Source organism: Rana temporaria, chromosome 4, assembly GCF_905171775.1.
Source record: "Rana temporaria chromosome 4, aRanTem1.1, whole genome shotgun sequence".
Lineage (NCBI taxonomy): Eukaryota > Metazoa > Chordata > Amphibia > Anura > Ranidae > Rana > Rana temporaria.
This window is the reverse complement of record NC_053492.1, coordinates 415,334,749-415,351,555: the sequence shown is the minus strand read 5'-3', so window position 1 is coordinate 415,351,555 and position 16,807 is coordinate 415,334,749. Positions and strand designations below refer to the sequence as shown.

Below are 16,807 nucleotides of genomic sequence, written 5' to 3'. Positions count from 1 at the left end.
CCATAAATAATGTTAATCAAAATTATGAAGTACTTTTGGATGACCTTTATTAAATCTCTGTTGGCTTTATCCAATGTTGATCTCAAACGTACTGATAAGACTTTTCATATGGGCGTTTGTTGAGAAATTTACCGGTGTATGGCCAGCTTTAAAAGTGTTAGTCTACACAAAACTGAAAATCAATTCAGGAATGATGCCAGGGGAGGTTATATGATCCATGGGCTTCTCACATCTCTTGAAGACTTGGCAAGATTTCTGGACCTGGCTTTGTAGTCGTGTCATCTGCTGCAGCCATTGGAAAGGAGTCTTCAATCTCCCAATTGGACTTCCTATATATATTCTGCAAAACAAACATGGAGGAGCAAAAATTTTAGAGCAAGAGAAACCTAAAGCTAGTAAATTTAAACCCACCAGAGGCCATTAATACTTTCAAGTAGACTGAACTTCTAAAACAGACCTAGTCTCACACATTGTCTAAGCATAGTTGTCAGTAATCTAGTTTGTATAAAGAATATAATATATAAAAAAAAACATAATTACATAGCTGCCAACTCATTCTGTTGAACTTGACACACTTCTTTTAAGTCATACAGCCCCCGTTTTTTGTCATTGTATTCAGTTTTGACTTCCATAGTCGCCCGACAACAGTGAACAGAAACAGTTTGAGAAGATAAGTCTCCTGGTTTCTTTTGTGAAGACGTCAACAATCCTGAAAAAGTGTCTCACAAATAATACAAAAGATAATTGCTGAGCAGTGCTGAGCGAGTTCATCCTTTTGAATAAAAGTCACTCCCACTGACTTGTTGGGTGAACTTATGTATTTGTGGAGCAATTACTTGCCACTAAGCTCCTCTGGATTAGCATGTATAACACAGAACTGTCACCCAAGCGTTACTTGACTCCTTAATGACCAGTTACTTTGTAGCATCATGACCAGTGACTTTAGTGTTTTTCGTTATGTGCTGTTTAAACAGAAATAATAGTTTTCTTCACAGGTCCAGGTAAAATACATGCCCTTTGGTACACAGGCAGAATTTTAAAGAGCATTATGAGCAGTAAAACTTAAAGTGCATGCCTGGACAGAATGCAAAAAAAAAATTCAATACATCACCACAACACATGAACATTTATGCATGTTTTATCTTTTCATAAATTCTGCAAGTACAACAAAAATACCTGTTAATCTGCCAGAATCCAGTTTAACCTGACAACCCAAAGCTTCTGCTACAATGACATCCAAAGCAGTATTGTCAGCTCTGCCCAGCTATAGACTGATTGAAATGCATCCAGTTCAGCAGGAACCAGCCCGATTTAGATCCATGGATGGGCAGGCTGGTTGTAATAAAATGAATCCATCGATCGACTTCAGTACAACCAGCCTATTGGATTTTTTTCATGCAATCACTGCCAGCAGCTATATCCGCAAGCAGTGATAATTGTATTCTGATGGCTGGGAAGTCTCCCACTGTCAGAATACAATAGCTCTAAGAGAGGGATCGAACAACTTTCTTTACTTCAACCTTTGGTTAAAAAAAGAAAACTGGATAATTTATAGCATGGCTTACACAGATAGTAGCTCTCCTTTCTGCAACATAATGCAGGGTTCAAGATAGTATACCAGTGCGGAGACTAAATTGTGGTATAGTGGTATAGGACTCCTACGAAACTACACAGACAATTTCCCAATACCTGTGCTAGAGGTGTTACAATGCTGCTGTCATGACTTTTCAAATTATTTTGGTCCTGTCTACTACTACAGCCATTTTGGAAGTAGGTCAGACAGATCACTCAGAAATATATCCCCCCCCATTACAATAATTTGAGAAGATGGAAAAAACAAAAGAACTCTCAGGGCTTGTACAATGTCGAATTCTTTGTTGATATTGCTTACCTTACCAAAGGTCATAGAGGTCTATGGCATGTTGTAAAGTTTATATCTTCTGTAAAAAGGAGTCTTTTTTTGTTTTACTTTTCTGATCGCTCTTGTGTATTTAAAAATAAAGAATGAAAAAAAGAGCAGGGTATAAACGGACAATTTTATTTCATTAATCAGTGGGTTGAACAAAAAAATACACCCCAGATGATGTCTTCTTATATGAAACCCGTCGGGTCGTATCTACAGCTACTATTGCATGGAACCTACACATTACATACAAGTGCTTATTTATCCCCTCAAATGTGAGTGTAAATTTTAACCTTTTTGAATAAATGTTTTTCCGGTTAAACGGATTTACACTATGTGCATACCTCTTTCTTATTTTTGATGAACCCGAATATCTCTGCCACGGAACCCATCTTTAAAATTGTGGTTATGCTACTTATTTCTGAGATGAAAGTGTGACTATCTTACTTCGATGTTCGCCAGTTCCTGTGCCGAGGTCATTGTTTTTTTGGTGCAGTGTCACCATACAGCCCTTTTCAGACTCATTTGGTGTATGCCTGCTGAGTCTATTCAATCCAGTAAGCCTCATTCCTATTAGTGGTGACGGCGGCTTTCCTTCTATCATCCCGTTTGTGTTAACTGAAGATCAACATTCACTCGATCAAAGTTTAATTATCGCAATTTTCCCCCAGTCGTCTTCCAAGGCAGCCCTTGAGAGATGGAGCTCCTCCTCACAATCAGGAAACACATTGCCATAATTTTCCTCCCATTAAGAGGCAGTCCCTTGGGTCCCTGGTCAGTCTTAGTGTTTCCTCCATCTGGAGGAGACATGTTGCCAGAGGACCTGAGGGGGGGCTCCATCTCTCATGGGCTGACCAGGGCAGGGGTCCAGCTGGGGCAGCACTTTTTTTGTTGATACGAGCTGCAGGAGACAGCGTTACACAAACGGAGCAGGGGAGCCTCAGAGCGGCAGGGGTCAGTGGACTCACCAGGGCCGTGTATTTTCGTGGAGGAGGTTGCCGTATGGCCACGGGCAACACTTCTTAGGCTGCGTGCAGGAGGCGTCCTGGATTTGTTTTTTTCTCTGTGCCCAGGCGAGGAGATAGGCACCGTTTCATCGTCCCCTTGGCGGCTTCAGCGCGGAGCTGACTCCACTTGGCCCGGAAGATACGGTGCATCACTTCCGGGGTGGGACGACGTCATCGGCGTGCGCCGGGGACCTGGTCCTTCCCTTTAAAGGCGCGGGAAATTCAAACGGCCAGCTGGTGCTAATAGTGTGGATGAGGCTGCAGACGACAGCAAGGACGCCATAGCAAGCCAGGATGCTGGAAGAGGACGAGATTCCATCAGCCCAGGCTCCAGGAGGCGAAAGCACCAGCAGGATACAGGTAGGCATCAGTGGGTGACCTTTGTATCTGTTTTAAAGGGATAGCAGCTAGATGGTGGTGGTCACTAGCTTAGCTGGGGCTTACAGGGGTGCTAGTGTCACTGGGTGTGCACTGTAGTATTGTATGGTGGAGTGTGCTGTAGTCTCACCGCCATGGGGCCCCTGTGTTTTTTATCTGTTGGCAGGTGAAAACGCCTAAGGAGCCAAAGCCCAATCCCAAAAAGCGGTGTGCAAAATGTGCTAACAAGTTAGCGTTGGAGTACACAGAACCGCTATGCCAAGTTTGCATTGACATGCTGGTTAAAAAACAATCAGACGATGTGTATGCAAAAGTTTTTGGATCCGTAAGAGATGAGATGGCTAACACCTTTAAGGATCTCAAAAACTGTATTACAGAGGTCAAGCCTCCAACAGTTCCTTATGGAAGTCCCTCTCCCATAGCCTCACCCAGATCGGAAGTCGCATCAGTGTCTCATGAGTCAGTAAGGGAGCGAGCAGGCAGCAGCGCAGTTAGCGTTATGGCCAGCGATGACTCAGAACCAGAACAGAAGGAGGGGGTGAAGACAGAAAAAAGGGACCCAATTACAAATTTTTGCTAGAGGATGTGGATGATTTGCTTGGGGCCATTTATGAAACTTTGGAGATTGAACATGAAAAAGAACAACCTTCCAAACATGACCTGATGTTCCAAGGTCTGAGGAAGAAGAATTCCAAAGTGTTCCCAGTTCATCAGAGGATGTCCGATACCGTGAAAAACGAATGGACAGATCCAGAGAAGAAACCATTTTTTGCGGCTAGCCACAAAAAGCGATTTCCTTTTTAGTGACAATCCAAAGGAAGTATGGAACAAAAAACCCAAATTGGATGCACCACTTTCCGAAATCTCTAAAAATGCTTCATTAGCTTTTGAGGATATGGGACACCTAAAAGATGCCATGGATAAGAAGGGTGATATCATCCTAAAAAGAGCCTGGGAGACCATTGTCGCCAGCTTAAAACCAGCGCTAGCTACCACCTGTGTAGCAAGAAATCTGGAATTTTGGTTAACCCAGTTACAAGATCATATCAAAAATGGGACACCTAGAGAGGAGATTCTGAAGACTCTTCCAGTGCTCTCCAAGGCAGTAGGTTACATTGCGGATGCTTCCTCAGAGCATGTTAAACTGGCAGCAAGGTCAGGTGGACTAGCTGTCGCAGAAAGACGGGCGATTTGGATGAAAACCTGGACAGGTGATGCTGCATCCAAAACAAGATTGTGCAATCTACCATTCACAGGAGATTTGCTTTTTGGTTCAGGCCTAGACGAGGCTTTGGAGAGAACAGCAGATAAGAAGACCTTTCCTCCTGAAAAACGCAAATTTCCACATAAAATATTTTTTCGTGGAAGAAAAGACCGTCCCCAAGAAGGAAAGAAAGAGTACCCGAAGAAAAACTGGACAGGTCACAAAGGAAAACCAAAGAGTAATCCACTCTTTGGTGCTGCTAACCAAATCACCAAACGGTAACAACCAAGTGCCAGTAGGGGGAAGATTGGCTACCTTCCTACCTCAGTGGCAGAAGACAACAGCAAATCTATTTATTTTAGAAATAATCGCAAAGGGCTACTCCCTGGAATTCAATTGCCATCCTCCAGAGAGATTCCTATTAACAAAACTTCCCAGAGATTCAAAAAAAGCGAAAGCTCTTCCTCTGTTGCTAGGGGAGATGGTGGACCAAAATGTCCTTATCCCAGTTCCAGAGAAGGAAAAAAGAAAGGGTTTTTACTCTCATGTATTCGTCATCAAGAAACCTTCTGGGAAGTTTCGATTGATACTGAATCTCAAGCCCTTGAATCAAACGATTCAATACAAAAAATTCTGCATGGAGTCCATATTTTCAGTCAAGAACATTCTGCAACCAGAAATATTCATGGCGACCATGGATCTCAGGGACGCATATCTTCACATTCCCATCAGAGAAGAATCCCAGAGATACCTAAGGTTAGCAGTAGAGATAGAAGAAAAAGAAATACCCCTTCCAGAGCAGAGCTCTCCCGTTCGGGTTGTCCTCATCGCCAAGGATATTTACCAAGGTGTTGGCAGAGGTTCCGGCCCCTCTAAGTTTGAAGAAGATGACTATAATACCATATCTAGACGATCTACTGTTCGCAGCACCATCAGAAGCGCAGCTGGTAAGGGACCTCAACGAAGCGCAACTGTGGTTGAAGTCGCTGGGGTGGATTCTAAACTTAGAAAAATCAAACCTCTGTCCCACCCAGAAAATTCGGTTCCTGGGGTATCTACTCAGTTCCAGAGAGCAGAAAACATCTCTTCCAGAGGAGAAAAGCCGAAATCTCATCAAGAGGGTGAGTTCTATACAGAACAACCTACCGATAACTATCAGAGAGCTGATGTCGGTTCTGGGTCTGATGACATCATCAAAACCAGCAGTCAAAGTTTCATCTAAGGCCTCTTCAAGTTTTTCTTTAAAAAAACAAAGAGGAGATCTGGACAAGTCGGTATTACTCCCAACATCGGTAAAGAAGTCACTATGGTGGTGGAGGGTCCACACAAACTTAAATCAGGGTCTGGCTTGGTCATTTCCGATCTCCCAGAAATTGACCACAGATGCAAGCAGTTGGGGTTTGGGAGCTCACCTAGCAGGGCAACCTGCTCAGGGGAGATGGTCCCCGGAGGAAGCCAAAGCATCCTCAAACTGGAGAGAACTCATGGCGATAGCCAAAGCCATAGAATCTTTTCAGAACTAACTGAGAAGTCGTCACATCCTGGTACTCTCAGACAATGCCACAGCAGTGGCTTATGTAAACAAACAAGGGGGCACAAGAAGCCCACCTCTAAGCCACATCTCCAATCAGATATGCTGGTGGGCAGAAGGGAACATGCTGTCTCTAGGAGCAGTCCATCTAAAAGGAGAAGACAACCAAGTGGTGGAATTTCTCAGCCGCCAGGAGATCTCCCAAGCGGAATGGGTATTACACCAGGAGGTGTTCAAGGAAATTACAGCCCGCTGGGGAGTCCCAAACATAGATCTGTTTGCCTCTCGGAAGTATACTCAGGTGAAGCATTTCTTCTCGCTAAACCAGCAAGACCAACCTCTTGGGATAGACGCTACCCAGAACCCTTGGAACTTCAAAGTATGCTATGCCTTCCCTCCGGTTCATCTGATTCCACGGGTGGTAAAGAAGTTTCTACAGGAACAGACAAAACTCATACTAATCGCACAATACTGGCCCAAGAGAGCCTGGTTCTCCCAACTTCTCAGTCTCTCGGCAGAAGAGCCGTGGCTTCTACCTCACAGGACAGACCTGATGTGCCAGGGTCCACTGACAGGCCTAAAACAGGAAATTTTCAAATGAGTGGCCTGGTTACTGAAGAGGACCTCTTGAGATCAAAAGGACTTTCAGAGAAGGTAGTGGCAACGCTTCTGAGTGCCAGGAAGCCAAACACCAGAGCCATTTTCAAAAAAATCTGGAAAAAATTTAACAGTTGGTGCACTGAAAACCAAAGACAGAAAATGGATACACCGACTATCCTTAAGTTTTTACAGCAAGGAGCTGATAAAGGGTTAGCACTCAGTACACTGAAAGTTCAGATTGCAGCGCTGTCAGTGTATCTGGAAAGGACACTACAAGAGGACCCGTTGGTCTCTCGTTTTTGCAGGGCGTTGGGGAAATACAAAAAGCCCAAGACACAAAAATGTCCCACATGGGATTTATCGGTGGTACTTAGGGGCATCATCAAACCTCCCTTTGAACCACTGCAAGCACCATCTTTAAGAATATTGACTTTAAAGACTGTTTTTCTCATAGCCATCACAACGACACGTAGGATAGGAGAAATACAAGCTTTATCAGTTAGAGAACCTTTTTTGAAGATCTATGATGATCGAAAAGTCCTTCAAACAGACCCGGGATTTACTCCAAAAGTGACGTCAACTTTTCATAAATCCCAGGATATAGTTTTACCTTCATTTTGCAGTTCACCAAAAAACAGCAAAGAGCAAGAATTACGTTTCCTGGGTGTCAGAAGGTGTTTACTTCAATATTTAGAAGTTACCAATGAATTCAGAACATCAGATGCTTTATTTATTTTGTAAGCCGGCCAACTGAAGGGCAAACAAGCGTCCAAAAAGACTATTGCCAGATGGATCAAGGCAGCTATTCTAGAGTGTTACAGTGTTATGGAGAAAACACCACCAAACCAACTTGGTCAAGATTCTCGACCTTCGTTCAGCATTACAGACTGGATCTGATTTCCAGCCAGGACCATGCTTTTGGTAGGAAAGTCCTCCAAGCCGTTGTCCCACCCTAGATCTGGTGAGTTCTTGGTTATCCTCTCAAGGGCTGACTTGGAAGACGACTGGGTGAAAAGCAGAGTTAGTTTCTTACCGGTAACTCTGTTTCCAGTAGTCTTCCAAGGCAGCATGATCCCACCCTAAAATGTCTAACCTTATGGGGTTGTGTTGTGTATTCTATATCGTTTCAGATTCCGGCCTTCAGTTCTCGGGGATGACTGACCATGATCATTGGTCAGCAAGAACACATTACCAAAAGAAGTGCATCAGATGTGCCTGGTCACATGCAGGGCTTTTTTTCAGGGGGAACTTGGGGCAACTCAGTTCCACCACCTCTAGCTCAGACCCTTTGGTGCCTGCTCACCACAATCACTTGTAAACACAGAAGTCTGGTTTCTGTGTTTACAAGTGACAGCTCTGCACCCCTGAATTCTGCACTCTGTATGTAATGCAATCCTGGTATTTAATGCCCCTTTAAGACCCTTCTACCGTTTGTCAAATCTGAACGGGGTTGTGGTTGAGTTCCTGCACCTATTTTCTGAGAAAAAAAGCTCTGATCACATGGCTGCACTGCCCAATGAGTAATTGCTTGCAATTGCAAGGATTATGATGGATACCTATCGGGGGCTATGTTTTGCACTGTGTGGACCTCTACACCGATAGCCTCCTCGAACTTGAGAAGGATGTCCTAGGAGGCTGAAGGCGAAGGGATATATCTTGTTCACCTAGGTCAAAATGGAGGTAAAAAAAAAATGTAAACAAATACAAAAATCCTATTTTTTAAATAGCGGAAAGAGAGGGTGGCAGTGGGAAAAGTCCATATTTTCAGTGAAGGGCCACTTTTGTTACTTTGGTATTACATTTCTGAGAGCCAATTAAAGTTCCACACTAATCTACAAAAAACATTTTTGAGTCTTGTCATTTTTATAAATGTACTGTATGTTTTTGTGGGGTTTTTCCTACTAAAATCAGAAAGCATGCATAAAACAACCATTAAATCTGTTTACAATTTGCATTCTATTCTAGGATCAGTTGCAGGGAATCGGTATAATAGCCGTACAGTAGTAGCTGCTACTGCTTAGTGAATTTCCCTTTAGCATGTTTTAAAATAGTGTCAAGCTGACAGTAGTGATGTTCATGTGAGAGTCTTCGCTCCCTACATTCGCTTGATATATAAACTGGAAGCATATGCTGTCCGTAGCCCCAGGCTGCTGTCGGCTTATTATCAGTGGCTGCAGCCGTGCCTCTGTCTTCAGGGAAAAAATACACCAGTTGTCTTGACCTTTCTTTATTTCAAACACAATTCTGCAAGTGCGAATATTGCTAGCACATGTGTGTGCCCTGGATCCCTTTTTAAAAGTGGCAGCTTTGTTCATTTAAAGCTGAACTCCAGGCACATATAAAAGTGTCACATTTAATGCAGCTCTGTATTCATTAATGTATTAAATACATATTTTTAAATGCAGTTTGTTTTCCTTTTTTTGTATCAGACTCCTGTAGTGCCCTGTATAGTAGAACTCATAGGGGCAAAACTAATCAGATGAGCTGTAACTGTGCTAACAAGCAGGGCCGGATTAACAATGGGGCTGATGGAGCTGCAGCTCCAGGCCCCTTTCTCAAGATAGGCCCATTTGCCCAAAAAAAAAAAAAAATTTTTTTTTTTTTTTTTTAAGATTTTTTTTTTTCTAAGATCGAATTTGGGGGGTTGTAGCTCGATGACCAGAGGTCACAGAAACCCCACATTTGGGGGTAGGCATGGGAAGAGCTACCCCACAACTGGTTAAAATATGGGATGGCTATCATTTATGGTTCCGGAGATATGGGCCTGCTTGCACAGCCTGTCAGAAGCTACATTCAGAGCGGCCAATATAAATACAAGCTGACACACTGCAGCAGACTGATAGGATCACAGTGCTTTTGCTAGAAAATGACTCTATGGTGGTCTTTGCACTTTTTATGTTGCAGGGTACAGAGCTGCACGATTGTGGCTAAAATGAGAATTGCAATTTTTTTGCTTAGAAGATAGATCACGATTCTCTCACGATTGTTGCGGCGTAACATCATCTTTCACATTAAAACAAACAAAAAAAAAAAATGGGCTAACTTCACTGTTTTGTTTTTATGGTTTTTATTATTCATTGAAGTGGGAAAATGCAGTGTGACATAACATATTGCAGCAATAGCCATTTTCTGTCTCTGCTAAAATATATATAATGTTTGGCAGTTCCAAGTAATTTTCTAGCAAATAATATTGCTTTTTAACTTAAGAAGTTAGACTTAAGTGTTGGACTTTAAGTGGTTAAATTTAGTTACAATGTTAGTTAGTTACAATGTTTCATTTTGTTTACAAACTTCGCAGACTGCCCAGATTTGTTCTTTACACACAGAAGTGTATCCCTTTGATCTAAGAAGGAAGCGTTAGTTACAATGTTTCCTGTTAAAAACTTGGCAGACTGCCCGGATATTTTCTTTTGACAGCTGAAAGTCTCTCCACTTGTTATATGAAAGAATCAGCAAACTCGGCATTGAAGATCGTCAGGGGGGTTGAATCGAGATCACAATTTTTTAAACGATTAATTGTGCAGCTCTAGCACGGTATTTGCGCAGCAATTCTTCAAACATGTTTTTTTGGAAAAAAATGTTTCATTCATTAAAAAAACAGTTAGTTAGTTAAGTTAGCACAATTTTTTTTTGGTATCCTAAGCGATGCTTTACATTTTTTTAGGTTACATGTTTAGAGTTACAGAGGAGGTCTAGTACTAGAATTATTGTTCTCGCTCTAACGATCGTGGCGTATGTAACCTGTGTGTATCTGGCTCTGATACTACCAGTGCCTACCCAGCCACTGACTAGTATCTCTCCCCAGCCTGTCCCCACACACCCTCTCACCTGCTGACCTGTGGATGGGGGAATCACTCCTGCAGTGTTATTGTGTTCTGCCAGTGCGTACAATGATCAGTGTTGCTAACTTTAGCTGGCAGCACTGATTGTTTTAAGAAAATAAAACAGGCTGGTTGTACTCAAGTTGATTAATAGATTGACTTGTGTAAAACCAGCTAGCCCATACATAGATTGACTATGGCTGGTCTCTGCATAATTGGCGTAATTTCAATCCATGTATGACCCGCTTAACCACTACTCAGTCCCTAAATATCCTTCCACTCCTGTACATAGTGCCCACTGTCATACTCTCCACACTTCTCTCCTATACATAGCGCCCACTGTCATACCCTCCACACTCCTCTCCTATACATAGCGCCCACTGTCATACCCTTCACACTCCTCTCCTGTACATAGTGCCTGCTGTCATACACTTCTCTCCTGTACTTAGTGCCCACTGTCGCACCCTCCACACTCCTCTCCTGTACATACTGCTCACTGTCATACCCTCCACACTCCTCTCCTATACATAGTGCCCACTGTCATACCCTCCACACTCCTCTCCTATACATAGTGCCCACTGTCATACCCTCCACACTCCTCTCCTATACATAGAGCCCACTATCATACCGTCTACATTCCTCTCCTGTACATACTGCCCACTGTCATACCCTCCACACTCCTCTCCTGTACATACTGCCCCATCATACCCTCCACACTTCTCTCTGGTACGTACTACCCTCTGTCATACCCCCTCACTCTTCCTGTACATACTGCCCATTGTCATACCCTTCACACTCCTCTCCTGTACATAGTGCTTTTTTCCATACCCTTTGTACTCCTCTCCTGTACATAGTGCCCACTGTTAGACCCTCCACATTCCTCTCCCTCACCTGAACATACTTCCTACTTATATACCGTTCATACTCCTCCCCTATGTTGCTTACCCACAAAAACAGTTCTTTAAAATTATACTGAATACCCTCAATGTTACCAGCTCTAGAATGGACACACTTTTGTTAGTTCAACTAAAGGAAATATCAGTTCTCATATTTGTTCTGCCCCATTATTAGTACTCATTTAATTTTGTGATTACTACTATGATGTATAGAGGAACATTGGGGATCTCAGCTACTCTAAATATAGCACTTATATAAAAAAGTGGCCCTGAAAATATTTTTTAAATGTTGGCAACTGTGCACTTAGGCACTGCCCAAGGGCCACCGTCCACCGGGTCAGTAGGGGGCCCCATGAGAGGCTCCTGGGATCCTGTGATAATAAAGCGGTAGTAAACTTTCCTGACATTACTACTTTTTAGAGGCCCTGGGGTAGGTTATGCCACAATGTACAAGTATACACAGCATATTAGCACATTAGTGTACACTTCAATTTTCAGACTGAGCCCTCCAGTGCTGCGATGAATCAGGCGGGGCCTGGACACTTCCAACTTCACCCGGTCTTCCTTCTGGGTTCTGTGCCTTTGGTCACTTGCCTTGGCTGGGCTGCGTTCATGTCATTCCCACGCATTTATTTATTATTTATTACACCCCATTCACACCTCCGTGACAAAACGCCCGACGCCGGCCGCTCGTGCCACTGGAGGGGAGAATTCCCATTGCTGTCTATGAGATGGTTCACATCTCATAGACGCCGTACACCTGCGGCATGGAAAAAAGTCCCGGACCCTTTTTTTCAGGCAGCATTGGCGTTCGGCCATACAAAGCAATAGGAAGGATTTGTAAAAAAAAAGTTACACTATTCGCGGCAAAATACGCCGCGTATGCGGCCTTACTTGTCGCGGAGGTGTGAATGCAGCCTAAAAGGCCCCACCAAAATCCTCAGCACCAGGCCCATGATGTTCTTAATCTGGCCCTGCTAACAAGGAACCAGCTAATTGAGAGCAAAGTGAGTAGGAAGATTTCCTTATCAGTCCCCTGCTGTTCCCTCACTGTCCAATCAGCAAACTTAGGGCATAGTGATGTCAGCAGTGTATTCCCAAGGGGTTGTAAACCCTCGTGTTTTTTAGGATGCATTAAGGTGATAAAACTTCTGACAGTAATCGGACCCCTACTCCCAGTTTTACTCACCTGAGGCCTTCGATCCCTCTGCCTCTGCCCAGGGTTCTCAGCTCTTGATTGGATAGATTCATAGCAGCGCAGCCATTGGCCAATGACGCAGGTGTCGGGGGCGGGGCCGAGAATGGGATTCTGTGTCTATAGACGCAAATACTGGACTCGGGAGCGCACCCTCACAGTAACCCCCCGGGAGAGCGCTTCTCCCAGTGGGTTAACTGATGCAAGGTGGAGCCGTGAGAGTCACCGGGGGACCCCAGAAGAGGATGATCGGGGCCACACTGTGAAAAACAAACTTCACAGTGGAGGTATGATTTGTTTCAAAATAATATACAATAGTGCATATATCACCGCGCTACCTAACTAAACATATAAATGGCAGCCAACACCACAGAATCAGATCAATTCTGCAAATAAACAAATAAAAAAGCAAAAAGTGTAGCGCTAAAAATGTGTGGAAAATATAACAATATAAAAAGTCATATAAATATAACACCAAGTGTTCAAAAGTTCATAACTGATGATAAAGTGCAGAAATGAATTCATAAGTAAGGGATAAGTCTCAATGATGATTCCAAATCCATTTGGAATCATCATTGAGACTTATCCCTTACTGATGAATTATTTTCTGCACTTTATCATCAGTTATGAACTTTTGAACACTTGGTGTTTTTTTTTTATGACTTTTTATATCGTTATATTTTCCACACATATTTTTAGCGCTACACTTTTTGCTGTTTTTAGAGGTATGATTTGTTTGTTATTTTTTTTTTCAAACCAGGGTTTACGAACCCTTTAATTGTATTACAGTGGTGTCACCCTCTTGACTGTACTAAATCTTGGTACTGCATGAATGCAAATCCTCTAGCAGGTAAAACTGCTCAAAAAGTATTTTCTGTGTATGTAGATCAGGGATCCTCAAACTACAGCCCTCCAGCTGTTGTAGAACAACACATCCCATGAGGCATTGTAACACACCGACATTTACAGACATGACTAGGCATGATGGAAATTGTAGTTCCTGAACAACTGGAGGGCCGTAGTTTGAAGGCCCATGATGTAGATTTGCAACCTGCGGCCATCCAGCTGTTGCAGAACTACAAGTCCCATTATGCCTCTGCCTTTGGGAGTCATGCTTGTTTAACTGACAGCCTTGCAAATTGGATCATGCTCTGCTGTTTTTTTTTTTTGCCTTCCTCTGGATTAGCTGTGGGTATAGAATTGGGTATATGGGATTGTACAATATTTTTTATTTTATTTATTTTTTTATGGTTGAACTGGTGTCTTTTTTCAACCTGACTATGTAACTATGTAATACAAGTTTGCATTATTTTTTATTTATTTTTTAATTTCCGAATCAATCAGTATTCAATAGAAGAAACGCATACAGTTTAGACATCTGTGTGTTTTTAGGATAGCCATTAGGATACAATAGTGTTGATTTGTTATTTTAAATGTAAAATATGGTGAAATTGTCTTTAAAATGGAACACCATAATGGCCCCACCATTCAGCGCTTTGCCAGGAAATAAAGGATAAAGTTATGGTTCGAAGTTATTTTATTAGCTGCAGCTTGTTTTTCCATTGACAACTACAATTTCTAAAAACAGTTTTTCTCTGAGCTGGTGCCATGGTATGTTTCTCCACATGTGTTTACAGCTTGGCACACAGGGCAAATAGAACAATGTGATCATTATTGTTTTTGTAATAATTTATTCTTCGAGTCGGGAGAGCCGTCAGAATGCCTTCATTGACTGTTGCTCTTGGGGAAGTGGAACTGGCTTGGGGATGAAAGTCTATTGCGCCTTCATTTGCAAACCACATAGAAGAATTGTTTTTATTTAACTCTCGGCCTCATCTGGTAATCTGACATTTGTAGATATCTCGCCAGACAAGCCCGTGTGTGCCATTTCTGCACGCCATGCTTGCGTGGCAACATTTTGTATATTCTAGTAATGAGGTGCTTTGTTAGTTTTAGTTTGTTTACTTGTTTGTAGCGCTATAATTTTTTTTTTTCCATTCCAATGTTTAGGGAACATAAAAACTATACGATAGTTGTACTGCGGTAGACCGGAAATAGGTATCGGAAAGCACATTTCATAAATGTCCTCATAGTTCAATGTGCTAAAACATCCTTCTCCTGGTCAGACCTTAGAATGACAAAAACATTACAAAAATGAATAACCAAATGTATTTCTTGGCCAGGGATGTCTTTTTTCAACCTCACCTACTATGTAACTACGGTATGTAACTATGGATAAAAAAGAAATCCAGAGTGTAAATACCAGGGGCATTGCTAGGTGGCAAAAAGATCAGGGGCTTCAGCCCGAAGTCGGCACCGGGGAGGTGGGGGGGGTCTAGGATGGTCGTGGCGCTTTTTTTTTTTGGGCTGGGCGGTGGGGTTATGTGGCTCACTTTCTGTCTGGCTTACCAGTGCCCATCAATGACCACTAAACTCACCTACCTGACCTCACCTACCTGACATACATACACTGACTTCACCTACCTGACATACATAGACCTACCTGACATACGCTGACTTCACCTACCTGACATACATAGACCTACCTGACATACACTGACTTCACCAACCTTATATACATACACTGACCTCACCTACCTGACATACATGGACCTACCTGACATACACTGACTTCACCTACCTGACATACATACACTGACCTCACCTACCTGACATACATGTGCAAGTGTACTGCTCGCCGGCGCCATCTTGTGCCTCTCATCCCGGCGGCGCGCCCATCATGTGTCACGGCACGGCAGGCAACCAGCCAGAAAGGAGGAGAGGAGAGCCGCCCGCCCGAGCCGGGATCTTACAGTGATGTGGCTCGGCGCGACAGCATTATAATTGCCGCCTTTTGGAGCCTGCGGCGCCTATGATGGACGTCACACGTCCCGTGGTTCCGGCATTGGACCTGTGGGACGTCCATCATAGGCGCTGCAGGCTCCAGAAGGCAGGACTTGCAATATCACTCAGCCACACTCGGCACCGTACGTAATCGTAGCGTTCCCCGTTCGGCAGCGGCGCTCGGGGCTGACAACTGGATGCTGCATTCCTGACACTCAGGGCTTTTCAGGGACCCATTCGGGGGTCCAGCCCCCCTAGCCACACCCTCCCGAGGCCCCTGGCAACTACACTTTGTGTAGAGATGGTTTTATTTATTTTTGTGCTATTTGCTGATTCTGTGACTTCTCTTATTTAATATTAATGTCTTGTGTAAATTTTTGTTTTAAATCCAAACCCAAAACCAAAAATGTAAGATATTGCAGCTTACCAATCATTAGTTGTGGTGGCTGCATTAGTTTTCTTTGTTAGGCATTTTAACCACTTCACCCCTGGTAGAATTTACCCCCTTCCTGACCAGAGCACTTTTTGTGATTCTGCACTGCGTCGCTTTAACAGACAATTGTGGTCATGCGACGTTGCACCTAAACAAAATGTACGTCCTTTTTTTCCCACAAATAGAGCTTTCTTTTGATGGTATTTGATCACCTCAGCGGTTTTTATTTTTTTGCACTGTAAGCAAAAAAAGAGCACCAATTTTGGAAAAAAGCAATATTTTTAACTTTTTGCTATAATACCGTATTTTCCGGCATATAAGATGACCTTTTGTACTTAAAAATATCGCCCAAAAGTCGGGGGTCGTCTTTTATACACCGGATGCAGATTTAGTCAGAGATCCATTGTTCAAAAGCCGCGCCACCTCCTCGTCCTGTTCCGTGATAGGCTGAACACTGTTTCCCAGCAGAGCCTCTTTTCAGAGTTCCGCCTATCACGGAGGTCCTCTCATCCTCGGACTAGAACTAGATAGGGATACTTACCTGAAGAGTATCATTGATTACTGTATATGTTGACTTATGCCGCGTACACACAACCGTTTTTCATGACGAGAAAAATGGCCATTAAAAATTTAGAACCTGCTCTATTTTTTCTTTACGTTTTTCACGTCATCGTTTTTCTCGTGAAAAATGGTCGTGTGTAGGCTTTAACGACGGGGAAAAAACGTGCATGCTCAGAAGAAAGTTATGAGAAGGAAAATTTGCATATTCAGCCCAAAGGGTGGCACCATTCAAATGGAACTTCCCCTTTATAGTGCCGTTGTACGTCATCGCGCTTTGCTCGAGCATTTTTTTTTCACGATCGTGTGTATGCAAGGCAGGCTTGACAAGAATCGCGTCGAGAAAAACTTTGTTTTTTAACATGACATTAAAAACGGTTGTGTATACGCGGCATTGGAATCAGTATGAAGACCATTTCTGATTTATTACATTTTTT

At 43.0% G+C, this 16,807-nt stretch overlaps 1 protein-coding gene and 1 long non-coding RNA gene across 2 annotated transcripts in view; one reads left to right on the top strand and one right to left on the bottom strand.

Moving 5' to 3' along the window:
* Nucleotides 1-16,807, top strand: part of LOC120937800 (serine palmitoyltransferase 3-like) — a 211,917-nt gene that overhangs the window by 149,458 nt on the left and 45,652 nt on the right. The gene's annotated exons all lie outside the window — the stretch shown is intronic.
* LOC120937801 lies at nt 31-15,355 on the bottom strand. The gene is made up of 2 exons (XR_005748754.1): nt 15,205-15,355; nt 31-340 (listed from the first exon to the last, which is right to left on the bottom strand). It is a non-coding gene; the product is annotated as an uncharacterized LOC120937801 (long non-coding RNA).